Source organism: Equus caballus, unplaced genomic scaffold (genome assembly GCF_041296265.1).
Source record: "Equus caballus isolate H_3958 breed thoroughbred unplaced genomic scaffold, TB-T2T haplotype2-0000448, whole genome shotgun sequence".
Taxonomy (NCBI): Eukaryota; Metazoa; Chordata; class Mammalia; order Perissodactyla; family Equidae; genus Equus; species Equus caballus.
In genome coordinates this window covers 934,111-955,042 of record NW_027221892.1, presented here as the reverse complement: position 1 = coordinate 955,042, position 20,932 = coordinate 934,111, and the positions used below count along the sequence as shown (strand labels likewise).

The 20,932-nt window shown below is 39.4% G+C and overlaps 1 protein-coding gene across 1 annotated transcript in view; it reads left to right on the top strand.

The window, feature by feature from the left end:
• Positions 1-18,957, top strand: part of LOC138922078 (cuticle collagen 34-like) — a 222,831-nt gene extending 203,874 nt beyond the window's left edge. Inside the window, exon 2 of the transcript XR_011435166.1 lies at positions 18,888-18,957. The gene's annotated coding sequence lies outside the window, so the exon portion shown is untranslated. The remainder of the gene's footprint in view (positions 1-18,887) is intronic.
• The last annotated feature ends 1,975 nt before the right edge of the window (positions 18,958-20,932 follow it).

Sequence of the window (20,932 nt, the reverse complement as noted above, 5' to 3'; positions counted from 1 at the left end):
TTTCCTAGAATTTACATAATTGAAAAATTAGCAAATGTATAAGGTATGTATGATGTGGCATTTTCCAAACTTAAGTCATTTCCCTACTCCTTCATTGTTTTTGCTGTGTTTTATACCACAGCATTTTATCTCACTCTTGTTTTTTGTTTGTTGTTCTGTTTGTTTGGTAACGTCTGTTGCCAAGCTTCCTTTTTTTGCTTGAGGAAGATTCTCCCTGAGCTAACATCTGTGCCAGTCTTCCTCTATTTTGCATGTGGGATGCTGCCACAGCATGGCCGATGAGTGGTGTAGGTCTGCACCTGGGACCCGAACCCACCAACCTGGGCCACTGAAGTGGAGTGTGCCGAACTTAACCACTACACCACAGGGCCGGCCCCTTTCTCACTTTTTTCTTTTTAAACTTAGCATTGTCATAAGAAGTAATACATGTGGAGTCATAGGTTGGTGTGTTATTTTTTCCTAATATCTATTTGAATAATACATACTTATTTAAAAATCCCAACATGTGGTAGATAACTTTATTTTAAACGCCACTAGTGATATTTCTATCATACCTGGGAAATGCTGTTCACATAATGAATATTATTTTTTAGGATCTTCAGTGCTTAATCCATAAAATTCTAATAGAAATAGATGCAGTCACAGGAACTAGCGGACGTACTGTGTCTAACAGGGCTTTGGTTACAGCTTTTTCCTATCACAGATTAGTATTCTGTTTGATTAATATCTACATTTGTTTGTGACTGAGGGACAACGAAAACGGTGTATTTAAATAATTTTTGAACAGTGTTAAGCAGGATGTGCTTCTAAAGTTAGTGAGGAATGGGCCTAAGGAAGTGCTAATGAACGTGAAATTAAGATACAAAAATCTTGGAAAATACTGATACTTGTGGTAGAGAAAGAATTTGATAATCCCGTGATCCGAGGGTGAAGAAGATAATGAGGCTTGACCGGCCCCGGGGAAGCGTTGTTAGATTAGTGACTTAAATTTCAGGTATTGAGGAAAGAATTCCAGTAGGGAAGTTTTTCGCATTTTCCTCTTCTTCTCCTTTTATTTGCCCATATCTTTTTGTTCACTTGAGAGTATGTAAGATGTTGTCCTGGGGACATTTCCTATCAGTGTCAGCAGGAAAGAGTACTTTGTTGGAGGGGTGCCCTGGCGATCCTTGGTAGCTGAGGAAGTACCCACGTGCTGCTTCTCTCCCCTCTCAAATGGTTTTAAAGTTCTAGAATTTGCCTAAACCATTGGATTTATATATAATTTAAATGTTAACTTCTTCCGTCATTTTGGTAAGTTTGTCCCTTGGTGTATAAATTAATACTTTAAATTTGTTCTAAAACATCTGTGTTTAAAGTTGAAAAGCAAGTTGCTTATTTCAGGTGTTCCAGAACTTTGTAGATGAGTCTTATACACTATAGACATTGAGCACATTGAAACTTAGTCTTTTTGGTTTTCCTTTTGAAGAGTCTAACTTCATATATAGTCCTGTTTTCGCTCCTGACTTCCTTTACCCATTTTTTATGATTTGAATCATTAACACCCTATACCAGCAGGCAGGATAGTAAAAGCAGGCAAGGTAAATAAAGGAAAAGTGATAGAACTTCAGATGAGTTAATTTTGTAATTTGTGTTAGATCAGTTAAAACAGGAGTATGTTAAAATAGTCAAAGAACAATCGTTTAAACTTTGGAGATTTTTTGCCCTTTTCTCACTTAGAACAATTAATTGACAGTGAGATGTGAGAGACACTGTCAGAGCTTTAGTGAAAAGCAGCAAAATGGAATTCAGAAGGAGAATTTAGAGGGAAAACTTGAAAATGGAAATGCAGTTTTGCTAGGTGAAAACTAAGGAAAAGGGGATCAGGAAAGTTACAGAAAAATGATAGCATTCTCGAATGAATGGCATAACGTTTATAGAGAGAACCTGCTGAGATGGTGAAAGAGTCTAGAGATGTGTGTGATTGCAAACCTCCCCCCTTTTTGAGCGAATAGACCGTTCAAACTAAATTAAGAAAAGGATATAAAGTCTGTTGTTTGTTTTAATATTTCATGACTGATTTTATAGATGAAATTATATTTTACAATAAATAGGAAGAAGAATTTATGTAGCCTGTTCTATTTGATGTGAAACAGCAAATCCCGTCTCTCTGTAGCTGTGAAGAAAATTCGTTATAATGTCTTTAGTTGTAAGAGATGGTTTCATTGTGATTAGTTACATTGATGATAAAACAACCTTTTCAAATGGCATACGACACGAATGATCGTGTGTGTCTGCTTTTAATGGCATTGAAATTTTTCATTTTCTGTTTTACTCATAGAATTTTCCTTTTTTTATGCTGTTTTCCTGTTCCAATAAGAATTTTCTTCCTTTTGAGAAAAATCAAAACAATTAGATGGAAATATTAACAAAGCATTAATTTTAAAAATACATTTTGAAAGGAGATATATTGAATTTTAACTTTTTGTGTAAAATCTTTCCTACTACACAAGATAGCTTTGTCAGAGGTGGTTAAGATCGCCATAAAATTGACTTTATTACTGGATCAATTTAATGTATTTGGAAAATAGTACTTGAAGTGTAGGAACATTTTAATAAAAGAAACAGCCAAGTAAGAAAACTGGGCTAATGTTACAGTTTATTTTTGTCCCATGACTTGTCACGTTATGTTGCTGTTACTACATCCTCACGAGTAGTGTTGGGAAGGGGAGACTCTTTGATAATGAAAGGGGTGAGGTCTGTTTATTCTGTTACAGTCACCATGGCTTGATCCCTATTAGTATGGCTTTTTAATGATTGTTTTAGCTCTAACTTAAGCACTAAACAAATATTCTAATTTTTAACTTGCAGGCAAAATCAAATTAGGTATTTGAAACAGAACATGGGTATCCCCTGGAATAGGAACAGTATTCTCTTCTGACTTGAGTGCGAATTTTTTTCTCTCTGTCGATAGTTTTATTTACTCTGACCATTTGGGCTTAAGAGCACATAGTTCTAGCTTGTCTTCGGTTTGTCCTTGGACTCTGGCTGGGGAAGGTTATTTTTAGAAGTAGGCTAGACATGGCATGTGAGATGCTTTGGAGGTGGAACTTAATCAGATGTGAGTCCTGTGACCAGAGGCCCCTACATCTCCGAAGTTTGAATGCCTCCTGCTAGGTGAGGGTGAGGAAGTTTTGTATTCTGTGTGGCCAAAAGGATTGTGACTCATTCAGCCCCAGTGGCATGTGGCTGTATAGGTGTTTACTGCATGGGCTGCCCCATCAGGTTTGGGGAAGAGTAGAAATAGAGGTTGCTAACATTTCTGAGCTTAGCTGGACAGGAACTCATGGCTACTGTTATCTTTGAGGCAAGTTGTTTGCTATAAATGATTCTAGGGGCCAATAAGAATGAATGCCTTCATCCAAAATGAGGTTTTTCAGGAAACATGAAGACATTTCTTTTATTCCATACAAATCTAAATTTGAAACTCTCTACCTCATGTCTTTGTTAGTTAGCTCTTTAATAATTCTTGATTTTAGTATCCCAGTTTTTCATTGTAAGCCGTGTCAAGTCTGGTTTTGGTAGTGGGAGAGGCATAAATGTAAATGTCAGTTTATTAAGTTTTGAAATCTTTCAGAAGTTTGATGGGAATTCTTCTCTTCAACCAGTATACTTCGTGGACCTCCTCCCGTGTACCTTAATACTATTGTGATAGTATAGAACATTCTTGTTAAAGGTTGGAGGGTATAGGAAAGGAAATCTATGTAAAATATATACAAACGAGGGGTGAACTTGAGCCCTATCTACTCTTGCCAAGGTGCAAAGGAGAGAGAGGGCATTATATTAGTTATCTACCGATGTGTAACAAATTATGTCAGAACTTAGTGGCTTAAAGCAAATAAGCATTTATTATCCCCCAGTTTCTGTGGGTCAGGGTGTGGAGTAGGCTCATTACCCAGTTGGTCGTGGCTGCAGTCAGGATTTTGTAGGGGCTGCAATCATCTGAAGGCTTGCCTGGGGCTGGAGGAGCTGCTCTCCAGGCAGCTCACTCCCATGGCTGTTGGCAGGAGGCCCCAGTTCCTCTTTGGCTCTTGGTAGGAGGCTTCGGTTCCTTGCCCCCTGGGCCTCCATGTGCACAGGCTGCAGAAGTGTTCTTGCGACAGGTCCCCCACTTCCCTGGGCGGAGTGATCAAGAGAGGGGGCAAGCAGGATACCGGCACCTCTGTGACTGTGTCTCCAGAGCCGAAAACCCTCACTGCCACTGTTTTCTGTCCCTTGCAAGCACTTGGTCACCAAGGCCAGCCCACACCAAGGGGAGGGAATTAGGCTCCACCTTTTGAAGGGAGTGTCAGAGAATTTGTGGACTCATTCTGAATCGCCACAGGCATTTTCCTAGTGGGGGAAGGTAGAGTTAACAGACTTACCCTTAGGAATGCAATGCAGCCTGTCCCTGGCACGTTGATGGAGGTGGGTTTGGCTGGACCCGAGTGTTCAGGAGCTGATCCCATTGTGAATAAACAACTATGTTACACATCCATTTGTGGTAAAATTGCTTCTGATGTTACCAATAAATGGTTTTTAGGGTGTTAAATTTTACTCTTTTGTCATGGAAGAAGTTATTCAACTTGTGACTGTTAGCATTTTCATAGAAGAGTGATTTTTTTCTTTGTAGGATCAGATACTTTATTTTGTGGTCTCTGTTACAAAGTGATGTTTCTGATGGGAGAGTGTGGTGAGAGGAGGATTACATAAAGCACAGCTCCCTTTGGTTCCCCTTAGGTTATGCACATGGTGTTTTGTAACGACAACGAATACTACAGTTTTCTCCTGAACAGACTATATATGGACTTGGTGGTACTTTATTAAATCAGGTAATCGTATAAGACATATACTTTCGATAAAAGGTCCAATTGAAAATGGTAGATTAAGAAAGAGATCTGAGCAGTCCGCTAATTTCCGTTTATTCCTGTCTTGCTCAGCTCGCAATAGGCTTGTAGGAAGTCTTACGTGTCCTACCTTGCCCTTCCAGGAGGAGACTGTGCTGTAGGATCTCCACAACTTCTGGAGTTCGTCCTTTTTTGACCTCCTCAAAGGGAAAGGGCAAAAGAGCATTGGGAGCTTTTATAAATGCACGTGTGTGCACGCCAGCCATGCTGCACACTGTCCCCTGTTGTGACTTTACCATGGGCCTGGTGCCAACACGTGCTAACTGCACACTGCTTGCACCACTAATTTGGGTAAGTCTAGGAGGGGTGAAGGGTGAGATGGCGTGGGACGGAGGCAGGGAGAAGGTGGTTTCCTGTGTGGGTGGCCTTGTACCAGTGAGAGAGGATGTCTGTGAGTGTGAGTGTGTGTGTGTGTGTGTGTGTGTGTGAGTGAGTGAGAGAGGGTGTGAGAAAGAGACAGAAAGCAAGCTCAAGCTGCCTTAATGTCTACTGGTTAGAAAAGAGAGAAGAGATGAAAAGAGAAGTGAAGACTGGAACAAAATAAGTGAAAACTGGAACAAAAAGGAGGGAAATGAGGGGAGAGACTTCATGTGTGCTGCCCATAGTCAAGATAGCATGTGAAGTGGTTGAGAACTGTTAACGTTTCCTGGAATAATTTCTTTAAAATGCTGAAAGAAACTTCCTGTGAGAAGCGGCCACCAGGTGTCATCAGAGGGCTGCTATTGATTTGTTTTGTTCTTGTTCTTAAAGAGTATTGGAGTGTTTCGATTTCTTTCTTGCAAGTGTGTTTTTTTTTTCTTCTTTTTAAACCACAGCAGAGACTGTTTCAGTCAGAGCGGGGACTTTCTTTTGGGAGTTTCTTGCTGGGCTAATAATTTTTTATGGGTAACACTGAAGATCAAGTTACAGGTAACTTTTTAGTCAAGGAACAGCTAGTTGAGAATTTGGATAAGAGTTGATAGTCTAAGTGGAATTGCATATTTGAAAATCTTTGTGGAGTTGGATGTTGTTGAATTTGCATAGGCAGCATGTGCTTTAAGATTTGGGAATAACATATCTCATTACTGTAGTCTGAACACCTGCTATGTCTTGTGAGTCTTGAAACCTGACTATGGGAAGAAATTCGAGGCTCATTTTCTTTCTCCAGTGGAACAAGTCCCAGTTCTTTCAGAGAGGACAGAGATGATGCCTTTCTTAAGGGCCAACAGTGAATCCCCTGCTTGTTCTGTTGTTTGCTTTGTTCTTGAGGGAATTAACGATGCTTTCTGGTACACAGTAGGCTTGCAATAAGTGTTTGTTGAATGAGTAAACGAAATCTGTCTCCAGAAGAATGAGCCCTTAAACTGTCCGTCCCAATTGGGTGATTTTTGAATTCTTCTTTAAGAAAGACCCCATCCCCTGTCTCCGTTGGTTACAAGGTACTTGTTCGAATAAGCTTTCTGATGAAGATTTTTCCTTTTAATTTATATTTGCATAAATTTCCTCATTTCTGTTTCATCTTCTGTAGATCACTATAAGATACTTTTCTAGATCACTTTAAGATACTTATTAAATCACCTTGCACTCCCGCTTACTGACATCATTCTAGTTCTGGGCTTTATCAGTTAAACTATTAGAATGTACTTTTTCTGTCTCGAGGCTTTCTCGACCTATACTATGTCCTGTGTACTGAAAAATTAACCTTCCTTAAGCGGTGCTGTGTTTTGGTGACTCCCCACTGACGCTACTGGATAAATCCCAGCTTTGAAGTCAGAGCCTTCTGTGGTCTGGTCCGGGCTGGTCATTTGCCTTTGTTTTAAGTTGCTGTGCAGTAGACAGCCAGTGCTGTCGCTGTCTGGACTGCTCACGGCCTTGCACACTCACTGTGTGTGTTTTTGGCTTTGCCTAATCCCTTCCTTCTACTTGAGATGTTTAACTCTTCCTATCTGCTTCTTCAACAGAAGACAAAAACGGTTTTAGTTTCTTCAAGGTTTAGCTGAAATAACATTTCTACTATTTTAGCCAGCTATTCTACTTGGGAGTAGGATCTCTTGCTCATTATACTGCTCTAGATCTTGGTGTGTATCACACACGTGATCCTATTTGGCCTTGTGTGAGTTCCTTTGCGTATATGTCACATGGCTTCTAATAGAATATGAGGGCAAAGAATGGGTTCATATCAGTGTCCTTCCTTTCATATGCTAGGCACTCAATATATATTTGTTGAATGTTTGTTCTTTCTTGCTATAATGAGATGATGAATTGACGACCTCAGATGTGTATGGATGAGATTTGTGCACCATACAGCTTTGCGAAATGTGAAATTGCCCTATAGATGAAGCGCAATCTGTTCTTTTGTGTATTTTACTAAAGAATGTCAACTGAATTCCTGGGGAAGGGGAAATGCTGATATGTCCTCCCCTGTCTTCAGGACACAGATGGCCCAGACGTGTTTGTGGCTCAGTGAAGGTGAGGGAGCTGCTGAGCTGCCAGTCCACAAAGATTGATGAAATCTGAGAACTTCAGAGGAAAGAGCTGGCGTGGCACCAAGGCCATTAGCATATGGAATCCTTATCAAGTGTATCTCGGCTTACTTGCACATTGAATTTTCAGTTAGACTTCTTTTAGTTTACTTAATTACCTGCTTATAACAATTCAAATAAATCCTGAGAAGTTATGTTTTGTGTAGCTAGGGAGCTGACTTCATGTAGATTAACACTGGAGTCCAAAATCGGAGAGAAGGGAAGAGTCTCACGTATAAACTTCACATTGTGTCTTTGTACTCAGTTCACTTTGGGTTCTGTCTAATGGAATGCAGTGCCTTAAAACGTTACATGGTTGTGTTTTCAACTAGTTTTATCTTCTGTAGTATATTTATTTTCTAGAAGGATATATTTTAAATGTTTTGGCACCGATAAAATGTAGAGAAATGTAAATATAATGGCAATTAGACAATTTCATTTTTAAGATTAGTAATTTCTCTTTCAGTGAAGAGAAGGTGAGTCAGGTATGGTAATTTTTCTATTTAAAATGGGGTACTAGCATTATAGCATATGCATATATATTTTTCTTTAAAATCAATGAGTATTCAGTATTGGTACTAAATTTAAACCTGGTTGTTCTTTAACATTTTCTAAAATTGATCTTCCCTTAATGGGCTTTCCGTAGATAGGACATAAGTTGAGCCTCATGTTCAGTGATTTCTCTCCTATTTCGGAGCCCAGTTAATCTTCACTATGGCCATCACTCCGTCACTTAATCCACTTCATGTACTTACACTCTCAGCGATATCCTAGATTCAGTGTTCAAAGCCTAAAGTTCAGCCAAGTTCCCTCATTAGAATTCCCGCCTTTGGTTAGTCTCGTCATAGAATTTTGAGAGAAAAGACCCGAAGCTCACTCTTCTACATGAACCTCATAAGAGTTAGCATTTCCTAGCTTAGAATGGAACCAGGGACACGGTATGAATGTCAGAGCCTTAGGACTTCTCCCCTCCTCACGCCTGAATTGTTGTAAGTCATTCTAGTTCTTCCACGTGGGATGCTGCCACAGAATGGCTTGATGAGCAGCGTGCAGGTCTGCGCCCAGGATCGGAACCGGTGAACCCTGAGTCACCGGAGCGGAGCACGTGAACTTAACCAATCGGCCATGGGGCTGGCCAGCTAATTTTGTATGTAAACTTAATTCTCGGTCAAGATGTCCTGGATGCTCTTGGTATTTTTAATCTCACATTGTTCATTTTCACTCTTAACTTCAGTCTACAGAATATGTCAAAATGGGGGCCCACAGAGAAGCTTTCTACACTGAAGTTTTTTTTCTTGGACTGATTCTTCAGGCCTAGAAGCTCTCTTTATTGGGCAAGTGACAGGGTAGCAAGTTCCTCCCCGGCTCTCAGTATCAAGAAGGGTTTGATTATAAAAGAGAGCTTCTCTAAACCTGTTCAGGAAAATAAATAGTAAAATATAAGTCTATCATTTTCATAGGACTACCTCATTGCCAGAAAGAGTCCTACAATCTTTTCCGTGTTGTCATGTACCTCTACTTAAAGGGCATAAAAGAATATCAGGAATCACTTTGAAGAATTAATCTAGCCCAACACACCCTTATAAAGAAGATTTAATAGTTTATTTAATAGTTTATTTGACCACCTACTCAAAATTTGTTTATCTTCAGTTTTCCTCTAATTCTGCAATTTTGTTACAGTTTTACCTAAGTTTCAAACAGATAATCACAATTTAAATTAAAAACAAACACTTCACAATATAGGAAAAGCCTGGCTGAAAGATAAATTGTACATCTCAAGTTAGCACAACAAAATCTGTTTGATAAACTGCCAAATAAATCTTTGAGTTGCCTCCCCGACCCTTGAACTGATTTTTTCTCTTAAGGGCATAATTAAGCTTTCATTCAGAATGCCGTATACCTCACATTGCGATTATTGCTCTTATCAAAATCAACCAGTTGTTCTCCTCAACTTGCCCTGAAATTTTAACTCCTCCGGAAAGCTCTCAGTTGCACACTCTCTACAAACATTCCACCCATCTCTGGTATCCAATGCCCACAGCAACTCAAGGAGGCGTTTGCAATTTTAATACGTTCCAGAAACAGGAGTTGAAAAATGACGAATTCACGATGATGAGAGGAAATTCTGGAGGTTTTTAAAAAAGAAAAGATTCTATCATATTACTGGACTGTAAGAAATATCACTAGCAATCTTTTTTCATACAATCCTAGAGTTCATTAACATTAAACCTTTGATCATGTAAGTAGAGTTGCATGACCCCATTTCATTACTGTTATTAAAAATAATGGTACCTACCCTGTATCTCCCAATCCATGAAGGAAAATCACCTACAAGAGAAAAAATTAATAAACAATGCCCAAATAAACCCACACAGAATTGATACACACTAGCGTTGGTCAATTCTGGATGCCAGAATTTCAGAACACTACCTTCAGCAAATCAAACTCCATAGAGCTCTCTTCAGTGGGAAAAATACTTAATTTCTCTCACTGTAGTTCCGAAGATAATTAATGTGCGGCCTTAGCACTTAAAGAGGTCCCAGTTAGACATTCTTAAGTGCAAATAACATTCTAGGAAAAATAGTTTGTTTCAAGTCAAACCATGCAAGTCTCATGTAAACTGTAGACTTTTTCCATCACAAAAAGGAGCTTCCGGGGTTAAAAAGACATTTGAGCTCCTCGTACACGGTTTTCTAAAAAACAGCACCCTGTGATGTCATAAGTTGCCAATCTTCAAACTTCTTTAATTCAGGACACGAGTGCAAGGTAAGAAAATAAAGTCATTTTCTTGAGGACTTCAGACTTCCCTCACCCACAAACAAGAGAGAAACGAGCAACGGAGCCACCTCGAGTTAGGGTGCCTGGCCGCTAACGCCGGTCCCTACAAGCTGGGGACTCGCTCCGCAATGCAGAGGGCTCGGGGCTGACGGGGGCGGGCGCGCTGATCCTCCGGCCCGGCCGCAGCCCCGGCGCCCTCCCGACACCGACCACCCCACCCCACCCCACCCAGCCCACCCCGGACCCGGCGGAGGGAACCCACCCACCGGCCGCCAGGCGGTCAGCGACGCCAACCCTGCGCGAAGGGCAGTGGTGAGCAGCGGGCCGAGGGTCCCCTCCGAGCCCCGGCTGCCGCCACTCACCGCAGCAGTGGCCTTCCGGGCGGCGGGGATGATGGCGGGAAGCGGGGCAGACATGTTATTACCGCACATACACCGGCTCGACCGACAACGCGCGTCGCAGGCGGAAGGGAGAGAGGGCTCCCGGCCCGCCCCACCGGGCGCGCGCTCAGGTGTCGGCGGCCCGGCGGCGCTCTTTCCTGCCGGGCGTCCGGGACACCCTGGGGGAGACGCTCTCAGCCCCAGCGGGACTGCGTGGTCCCTGGAGCCTGGGCTTGCCTTCCGCTCCTGGGGCGCTGTAGTGAAAAGAATGAGCCCCAAAGCCAGTCATCCGCAACCCCACATACTCCTTCGTTTCCTGAAGCTGGGGTGGACTCGTTTGCGCTGGGAGAGGTCGCTCGAGCTTTCGCTGTATTTCCGTTTGGGGCTACACCAGTGTGCAGTTTTGGAGTCGACTCCCCTCCTCCTTTAAACTTCAGCTGAAAGAGAAAACATTCAGTTGTCACCGAGAATGCACAACTTATTGATCGATGGATAGTGACATAGTACTGATTTAAGCATGAGACTAGACGGTCCCTTTTCTGCACAGGTGGGTCAATGCATATTAAATACATGGTATGATCTGGGAAAGCGCAAGAGATAGAAACCCCGTAGAACCAAAATGGCCAGACCTTCTGAAGTTTATCGTTCAATGGAGAAAGTTAAATGATATACACAGTCCTTAGGGAGTACAGTGTAAGATAGGGAAAGAAGCTGGTGAACAAAAGGCTTTAAAACACACACACACACACACACACACTCACTCACACTCACTCCACTTTAATTCATAGGATAACCAGAATGCAGTCGTACTGTTTTTTATCTTTCTTGTCTTGGATTTGAGTGCTGAGAATTTGGGGGGCTCTCCGAAATGTTAAATTGATGCTGATTTATTGAAAATGATAATGTGACATTTCACTCATGAGTCTACAATTATGTCAGGCTTTTAAGTACTTGGTTGTGATTTAAGTATTTGGTTGTGATGTTAATAGAGACTAAAACTATCTTTAGCTGTTATGTCAACCTAAATGAAGCTGTCTGGGGGGCAAGCTCAAAAAATGAGTTTATTTGGGAATAGCCGAGGAATTGCAATTCTGGACGTGCAAACTATGGTGAACCATAGGCAAGTTGGAAGAGACAAGGGGAAAGTTAGTTTTTATTAGGTGTTAGGAGGAAATTAAGGAGGGTTATTTAGAATAAAAGTTCATTGGAGAAGAACAAGAGTGTAAGGTTGTGACAATGCGTTGTCGCTGCGGCAGGGACGGATCTTCCTTCCTTTTCTTAAAAGCAGGAGATGAAATTCCTAGGTGAAGATGTCCTCCGTTGCACCAGCAGAAAAGTTACATTCTTATCATCACGGATAAGAAGTTGGGACTGAGAGAATTTTATACAAATAGGCCTGGTTAAAATAATTCTTATCGTCCATCTTCCTGCCAGTTAGGCAGGCAGCAGTGAGTGGTATGTACGTGAGAGGTCCCCCTTCAGGGTTTCATGACTCCATTTTAAAAGAGGTTTTCCTTTATTTTCACACTTACTATGAACAAAACATGTTCCAAGACACTACTAGTCTGAGTTTTTCTGTGATGTAATATGTAGAGTTCCAGGTGCCACCAGCGGTTCTATCAACTGACTTCCGTTAGTTGGGAGTAGGACAGCTCAATTTTATCTAGAGACATGCACAGCATAACAGCGTTTGGGTCAAGGACGGAGGGCATATAGGAGGGTGGTCCCGTAAGATTAGTACCATATAGCCTAGGTGTGTAGTAGTCTATACCATCTAGGTTTGTGTGAGTACACTCTATGATGAATTGTGTAAGTACGCTCAATGATGAAACTGCCTAACACATTTCTCAGAATGTATCCCCATCATTGAGCAATGCGTGGCTATATTTCTGTCATCCTCCCCTCTTAGCCAGTCCAAATGCTGCTATTCCTGCAAGATTCACCGAAGTCTTTCATCCTCTAAGGAACCTTAGTGTTCTAATTAATCTCTTTGTCCCCCAGATAAGAGAAAGAAAGAAATATAGTAATAGAAAAAAGACAAAATTAGCATTATTTTCAGAGGATGATGATGCTAAGGTGTTTAAAGCAAAAGCCAACTGAGTAAATTTGAAGATCGAATTGGCTCTATCCAACAATTCATGAATTGAGCAGCATCCCAGCTAGCAAATAGAAGGGAGGTCCAAGGAGCTATGCAAAGTGGAAGGCTGTTATGGGCAGAAGGGACGGAATAAAGGAAGTTTCTAGCAAAGAGCAGATTCGGGCAAGATCACCTTCCTTTGGGGAAGAGTAGTGTGGGGATCTATGAGGCAGATTACTCACTCATGCCGACCAGGTAATTCCAGATTGACTAGTCAAAGGTCACATTCCTGTGAGAGACTGAAAGTGCAATTAAGTCTTGATTTATTGATGTGGGACTTAGCACAAGTGACACCATTTTGTTCCTGTTTTTTCTTTTTTAACAGTTCTCCCCCTTTGCATGAGACTCTTAGCATAACTTGAAAGATGTGATCAAAATTTAAGGCATTAGTGCCACTCTCAGCTACCGCTCTGTTGGTCTCGCAGCTTTTACTGTTTCTCCGTGTTATAGTCACAGGTCATGAGGTTTTCTGCCGAATCCTGTGGTATTCACAGGTCGCGACTTCACATTCATTTGCTTGATGGTTAGCAGCTGCAAACACGCATTTAAAGCTTTTGAGAGAATACAGTGCATCAGGGAGATTACTATGACTGTTACTGGTAGGATAATTCCCATGTCTGGAGTGCACTTCAGAGCCATGGTCCCCAAGACCCAAACCAATCAAAATCCAATAAGTGAAAGAAATACTCTGTTGAAGGAGTCACCTTTTTAAGCCAAGTGGCGCACTCAGTGATTTTATGTAACTAAATTTCAGCTTCCCCAGAAGTGTTAATCCAGGTGCAGCGGGTGGTGGCCACAGCACAGACACATCCTTGCTCAGCTAACAAATGATCAAGGGCTGTCATATTATCAAGAACTACTTTGAGCTGAGAGTCTAGAGATTTTCATTGGGCAGCTATTGCTTTAGCAGCGAATTCTGCAATACTTTCAAGAGTTAAGGAGGGATTTCTGATCACAGCCTCATTTGTACTCACTCCTAACAAAGGAAGTAGGGACCTGCCGAAAGAAGCACATCCTGAATCATGAAGGCCTCCTGGCAGGTCTTTTCGAATTGGATGATTAGGGGAGTTGACCAATGAAGTGTCTTAGCCTATTTGAGAACAGTTGAGTGGCACAGTTAGATAACCTAAGGGGCATTGCCCAGTTATGTGTTAGCCATCTAAGCATTTATAGGTCCAAGGAGAATGATCACCACCACCGATGAAATTAAATCCTGTTGGGGCGTAAACCATTACTGCTCAGGTGGCATTGTTCATGGGTTCCAGCATCATGAACAGATTGGAGTTTTTGATGATGAATCCAGCTGTCTGAAAGGTTGCTCTCCCTTAGTAATGGCTTGGGAGATATGATGGTGGCATTATCTTGCCAGGCCAATGCCAGAGTAAAGGAAAGAAAGAGAGGAAGACAGTGTTTCATGTTTAGTTAAAATGGGAAATCTTGATCTGGTGTCTTGGGTGGAAGCAGTCTACGTCAATGTCAGCTGCTTCTCCTGCTCATCAGTTTGATTCAGAGGTCTTCAGTGTTTGTAAAGGACCAGAGGTCAGGAGGAGCTTTCTTCCACTGTGAGATGTGTAGCCAAGGTTTAAGTCCTGGAGGTTTGGCTGCCATCTGGGTCGGGAGGAAGACCTAGTATATTCCTTTCCAAGGAGATTCAAGGACAGTCTTTGGTCTCAGTGATTCCAAATCAGAAGGATGGGAGGAAATAGGAAACATTCGGTTGGAGAGTGGTAGCCAGATATTTGAGAAAATTAGAAGAATTTACGATCCAGTTCAGTTTACAGGTATATAACAAAACCTCAAAGACAATTAACAGGGTTAGAATCTAAATATCTACAAAGGTGCAAACATAATTTTTCTCTCTACAATTACCCCATTTTTTACCAAAGATAATCAGAGTAAAACTAATTTGTTTGTATTAAACTTGGCCTGATTATTTACATGAGTGTAGCAAGAATGGTGATTGACCACATAAGCTCTTTTAAGACTGCTTTGCTGGAACTTTTTATAAGGAATCTCAGATTTGACTCTTTCAAAGCCTCTGAGGCCAGGAAGCCGAGCCAAGTTTCAGGCAGTTCCTTACAGCTGTCTGGTCATGTCTGAATCTATGCATCTCTCTCTCAACTATGACATTCCAGTCAAAGCCTTGGTAACATAGCCAATGTTTTCAATTGTACCCTGTTAGAAGGAGAACAGATTCTTATTGAAATTATGCAAGTAACTTACTGTATTGCCATGAAAAGAACACTTGAGTTTCTAAATTCTGGAGGGATCATACAGGGAGAAAAAGTAAATGTTTCCTCTTTGTTTACAAAGGTATACTTTACCAATTGTAAATCATAGGTAGCTTAAGAGAAAAAGTTTCCTTAAATCTGGAAAAACAAAACACCAAAGAACCAGAAATGTTTCAAACAAGAAGTCGTAAAAATTGTAACTATCCTTCTCAGCTTATTCAGTCCCAGGTTATTAATTCTTGTTCTGCTTGAACCCAGTTGTTTCTTTTAGTTCTGGAAATTCTTTTAATCTTAAAAACTAATTCTAAAATTCATAAACATGTAGGAGTATCCAGGAATGTTAAAAAAGAAATAGAGTAATTGGCAGTTTATTGAAGGGGATTAGAATGCACCACCCAAAATATGCCATATGGATTATTTTGAGGTAAGGCCATTGAGAATCAACAGATACAGAAAGAAGCCTTCTTGGAGATTCTTTATCTGACTAAGAGCAGAAACTTCTAAAAACTGAGGGCTGCCATAAGTCTCTTCTCCTAAGGGAGTTTTATGGCTATGAAGAAGACAGAAAATCGGCACCAACATGAGCCTGCACAAACAAATTTTAATAAATAACCTTTATCTTTCCTTAGTTTCCCCCTCTATTTACCTCCTCACAATTTACCACCCTTAGAAGCTCAAACCTCTTTTCCTTTGTCTTGTCATTTCTTCACAAATTTATTTCCCTTTGTGAAAATGGTAACAGTCTGCCTCTTTAGGATTTTCATGTCATTTCTGAGGCCCCTCCACCATATGCATATGAAATAAACCTTTTTCTCCTGTTAATCTGTCTTTTGTCAGTTCAATTTGCAAGACCCCAGTTATTGAACCTGAGAAAGTAAAGGAAAAAATTTTTTCCCTCCTCATCAACATCATCTAGAATTACAAAAATTGCAAGAGTAAATTACCAATGTAGGAAAGGATAAGCAGATCAGGTCATTTACTGAATGCCCTTAGTTACTCAGATTTATTTCTAGAACAGAATTAAAACTCCAGGAAAAAAAAAAAAGCACACGGGAGAAATAAGTACATATTAGAGGTGGCATTTCAAATCAGTGGAAAATGATAATTTTTCAGCAAATGATATTAAAGTAATTGGCTACATTTGGGAGAAAATTCAGGTGGTTCCTCCATTATTCCTCCCACCAAATTTTAGTCAGTATCCAGAAATTCAAATGACTAGCATTTACAAGGAAGTGCCCAACTTTTCTAATAATTAAAGAAGTACAAATTAAAACAATTTATTACTTTAGATCCATGATATTGGAAAGAGTGGAACAAGCTTAAATTGCGTACACTGCTAATGGTGTGTGGTATAAAAGGGAATGACCCTGAAGAACAATTTGGGAAGATCCAGTAAAGTGGCAGATGTGCATAGCTATGACCCAGCAACTCTACTCTGGGGGCCTACTTTGGAAACCCTCACATGTACGTACACAGAGAGACATATAAGAATATTAACTGCAGCGCTCTTTCTAAATTGAAAACTGAGAACAACCTAGACACTCATCAACAAGAAAACGGATAAATTCATTTATATGTGAAAACACATTAAAGTACCATATATTGTTTCTTTCCGATGTTTTAAGATATGTGATGTACAATGAACTGCACATACCTAAAGTGTACAATTTGATAAGTTTTGTCTTGTTATATACTACTCAAACTATAACCACAATCAAAATAAGGAACATATCCATCACACACAAAACTTCTCTTGCTCCTTTGTAGTCTATCCCTGTCTCTTCCCTCTGTGCCCCATCCCCAGGAGACCTCTGATTATTTTGTCACAATAGATTTGTTTGCATTTTCTAACACTTCTTTCTCTCAGCATCACTGTTTAGAGATTCATCCATGTTGTTGTATCAGTTGTCATTTCTTTTATTGCTAAGTAGCACCCATTATATAGATATAACGCAATTTGTTTATCTGTTCCCCCGCTGATGGGCTTTTGAGTTGTTTGCGGTTTGGGGCTATTACAAATAAAGCTGCTATAAAGAATCTTGTACAAGTTTTCATGTGCATGTATGTTCACATTTCTCTAGGAGTGGGAGTACTGAATCAACTGGAAGGTGAAGTCTTGACTGTTTAAGAACCTGCCAAAATGTTTTCCAAAATAGTTAGTTTAAACATCTGATCAAATCTTTTGCCCATGTGATAAACTGGATTCTCTTATTATTATTGAGTTGTAAGAATTTTATGTCTATTCTAGATACAGTTACTTTGTCAGATACGTGTTTTGAAAACACTTTCTCTCAATCTGTGGCTGGATCGTCTATTTTCTTATGTGTCTTTTAAGGAACAAAAATTTTTAATTTTCATGAAGTCAAATTTATTGACTTTTCTTTTATAGTTTATGCCTTTTATTTTAGTTTATGCTTTATTTAAGAAATTTTTGCTTAACCCAACATCACTAAGATTTTCTCCTATATTTTCTTCTAGAAAATTTATAATTTTGGCTCTTATATTTAGACACTTATTATGATCCATTTTGAACTAATATTTCCATATGGTGTGAAACAACGATTAAGACTTTTTTTTGCGTATATGGCTCTCCAATTTCCTATCACCATTTATTGAAAAGATGATCATTTCCTCTTTGAATTCTCTTGGCTTCTTTGTCAAAAATCATTTGTCCACAGGATAGCCACATAAAAAGAATGAAGTTGTACAGCTATCTCATACCATATACAAAAATTTACTCAAATGGATCAAAGAGCTAAATGCAAGAGCTAAACCTATAAACTCTTACAAGACTACGTAGATTTAAATCTTTGTGACCTTGGATTAGGCAGTGGTTTCTCAGATTTGAATAGACATTTCTCCAAAGAAGATATACAAATGGCCAATAAACACATGAAAAAATACTCAACATAATTAACTAATAGGGAAATGCAAATTAAAACCAAATGAGATACCACTTCACATCTGCTTGGATGGCCATAATCACCAAAGACAGGTAAGTGTTGGCTAGGGTGTAGAAAAATTGGAACATTCATGCTGTTGGGAATGTAAAATAGCGCAACTGCTTGGGATATTTTCCAAAGTCTGGCAGTTCTTCAAAAGGTTAAGCATAAAGTTACCCAGCAATTTCACTCCCAAGTATATAACCAAGATAACTGAAAACGTATGTCCTCGCAAAAACTTGTAAACAAATGCTCATAGCAGAATGATTTGTAAAAGCCCCAAAGGGGAAGCAAATGTCCATCAACTCATGAATAAATAACCAAAAGGTGGTATATCCATACAATGAAATATTACTAAGCAAGGAAAAGAAATGATACATGCTACAACATTGAAAGCATTAAACTAAGTGAAGAATCCAGTCACAAAAGACCACATATTGTATGATACCATTTATGTGAAATGTCTAGAATAGGCGAGTCCATTGAAACAGAAAGTAGATTGGTGGCTGCCTAGGGCCAGGGTAGGAGGATTCAGGAGGAAATGGGGAGTGACTGCTAATTGATACAGGGTTTCTTTTGTGGGTGACCTAAATTTTCTAAAATTAAATAGTAATGATGGTTGCGCAACTCTCTGAATATACGAAAAACCATTTAATCGTACATTTAAAATGCGTGAATTGTATTGTATGTGAATTATATCTTAATAAAACTGTTACTTTAAAAATCTATTGTCCATAAATTTGTGAGTCTACTTCTGAACTCTCTATGGTGTTCCGCTGGCCTGTGACTATTCCAATACCACGTTGTCTGGATTACTGTCTCTTTATGATAAGCTTGGAATCAAGTAGTTTTAGTCCTTCTACTTTGCTCTTCTATTTCCAAGTTGTTTTGGCTATTCTATATCCTTTGTAGTTCCATATTCATTTTAGGGTTGACTAATGTATTTCTTCAAAAGAACCTATTGAGATTTTCATTGAGATTCTCTCAAATCTACAGGTCAATTTGAGGAAAAATGACAACTGAGTCTTCCGATCCATGAACCAGTATCTCTCTCCATTTATTCAGGTAATCTTGGATTTCTGTCAGCAATGTTTTACACTTCTCAGTGTATAGTCCTGAATATCTTTTCTCAAATTTATTCCTAGAAAATCCATGTTTACGTTATTGAAAATGGTACTTTAAATTTCAGTTTGACCATTTCTTGCTAGACATAGAAATGTAACTAATTTTTGCATATTGACCTCGTATCTGCAATGTTGCTAGACTCACTTAAAAGTTCTAGTAGCTTTTATTTGTAGATTCCTCAGGGTTTTCTTAGACAATTATGCACTTGAAAATAAAGACAGTTTTACTTCTTTTCCAATCTGCATGTTTGATTTTTTCTTTTGCCTTACGGTACTGTCTAGGACCTCCAATAGAAGTGGTAGGTAAACATTGTTGCTTCATTCCAGATCTTAGGGTAAAAGCATTCAGTCTTGCATCCTGAAATATAATGTCAACTGTAGGGTTTTTGTAGATACTCTTTATCAGGTGGAAAGAATTCCCTTTTATTCCTTGTTTGTTGAGAGTTATTGTACTGAATGAATCTTTGTGCATCGAATGTTTTTATATATATATTAAAATGATTATTTTTTCTTTAGTTTGTTGACATGGTAAACTATATTAATTGATTTTAACATTAAGTCAACTTTGCATTCCTGGGTTAAACCCCACTTGGTCATGATATATTTTGTTTTTTCACTCAATTCATGATAAGTTGTTTGTTCAAAAATTGTGAAGAATTTTTCCATCTATTTTCATGAGGGATATTGGTTTATAGTTCTTTTTTCTTGTAATGTCTTTATCTGGTTTTGGTATCAGGATAATGTTGGCTACATAAAGTGAGTTGGACAGTATTCCTTCCTCTTTAAAAGTCTGGAAGATTTTGCGTAGAACTGGTATACTCCCTCCTGGGATGTTTGGAAGAAGGTGGGGGGGGAATAGGGAAATGCTTGTCAAAGGGTACAAACTTGTAGTTATAAGACAAATAACCTTTGGGTCCTATTGTACAGCATAGTGATTACAGTTAATGATACTGTATTGTATACTTGAAATTTTTTAAGAGAGTAGTTTTGTTTGAGGAAGATTAGCTCTGAGCTAGCATCTGCCACCAATCTTCCTCTTTTTGCTGAGGAAGATTGGCCCTTAGCTAACATATGTGCCCATCTTCCTCTACTTTACATGTGGGACGCCTGCCACAGCATGGCTTGATAAGTGGTTCCCATGTCCGTGCCCAGGATCCGAACCGGTGAACCCTGGGCCGCTAAAGCAGAGCACGCAAACTTAACTGCTATGCCACTGGGCCAGCCCCAAGACAGTAGATCTGAAGTGTTCTCACCACACACAACAAAAAAGTAACTGTGATGGATGTGTTAGTTAACTTGACTGTAATAATCATTTCACAATGTATGTGTATATCAACTGTTTGCATTGTACACCTTAAGTACATGCAATTTTTATTGTCAATTATACTTCTGTAAAGTTCGAAAAAAAATGTTTAGTAGAATTCAGCCATAAAGTCATCTAGGCCTGAAGTGGAAATCAATTTCCTTAGTAGGCATAAAGCTAGTTATGTTCTTTATATCTTTTTATTAAGGGTAAAAAACAGCTTTATTGAGATATAATTTACATACCATACCACTCACCCATTACAAGTGTACAATTCAGTGGGTTTCGATATATTACATTATTGATTTTTTAAAATTGTGGTAAAATATATTCAACATAAAATTTGTCATTTTAACCATTTTTAAGTGTACAATTCAGTAGCACTAATTCCATTCAAAATGTTGTGCAACCTTCACCACTGTTTTCAAAACTTTTTCATCACCCCCAACAGAAAGTCTGTAATTGTTAAGCAATAAGTCTCCACCCTACCCTCTCTCTAACCCCTGGTTATGTCTAATCTACTTTCTATTTCTATGAATTTGCCTATTCTAGATACTTCATATCAGTGGATTCATACAGTATTTGTCCATTTGCATGGCTTATTTCATTTAGCA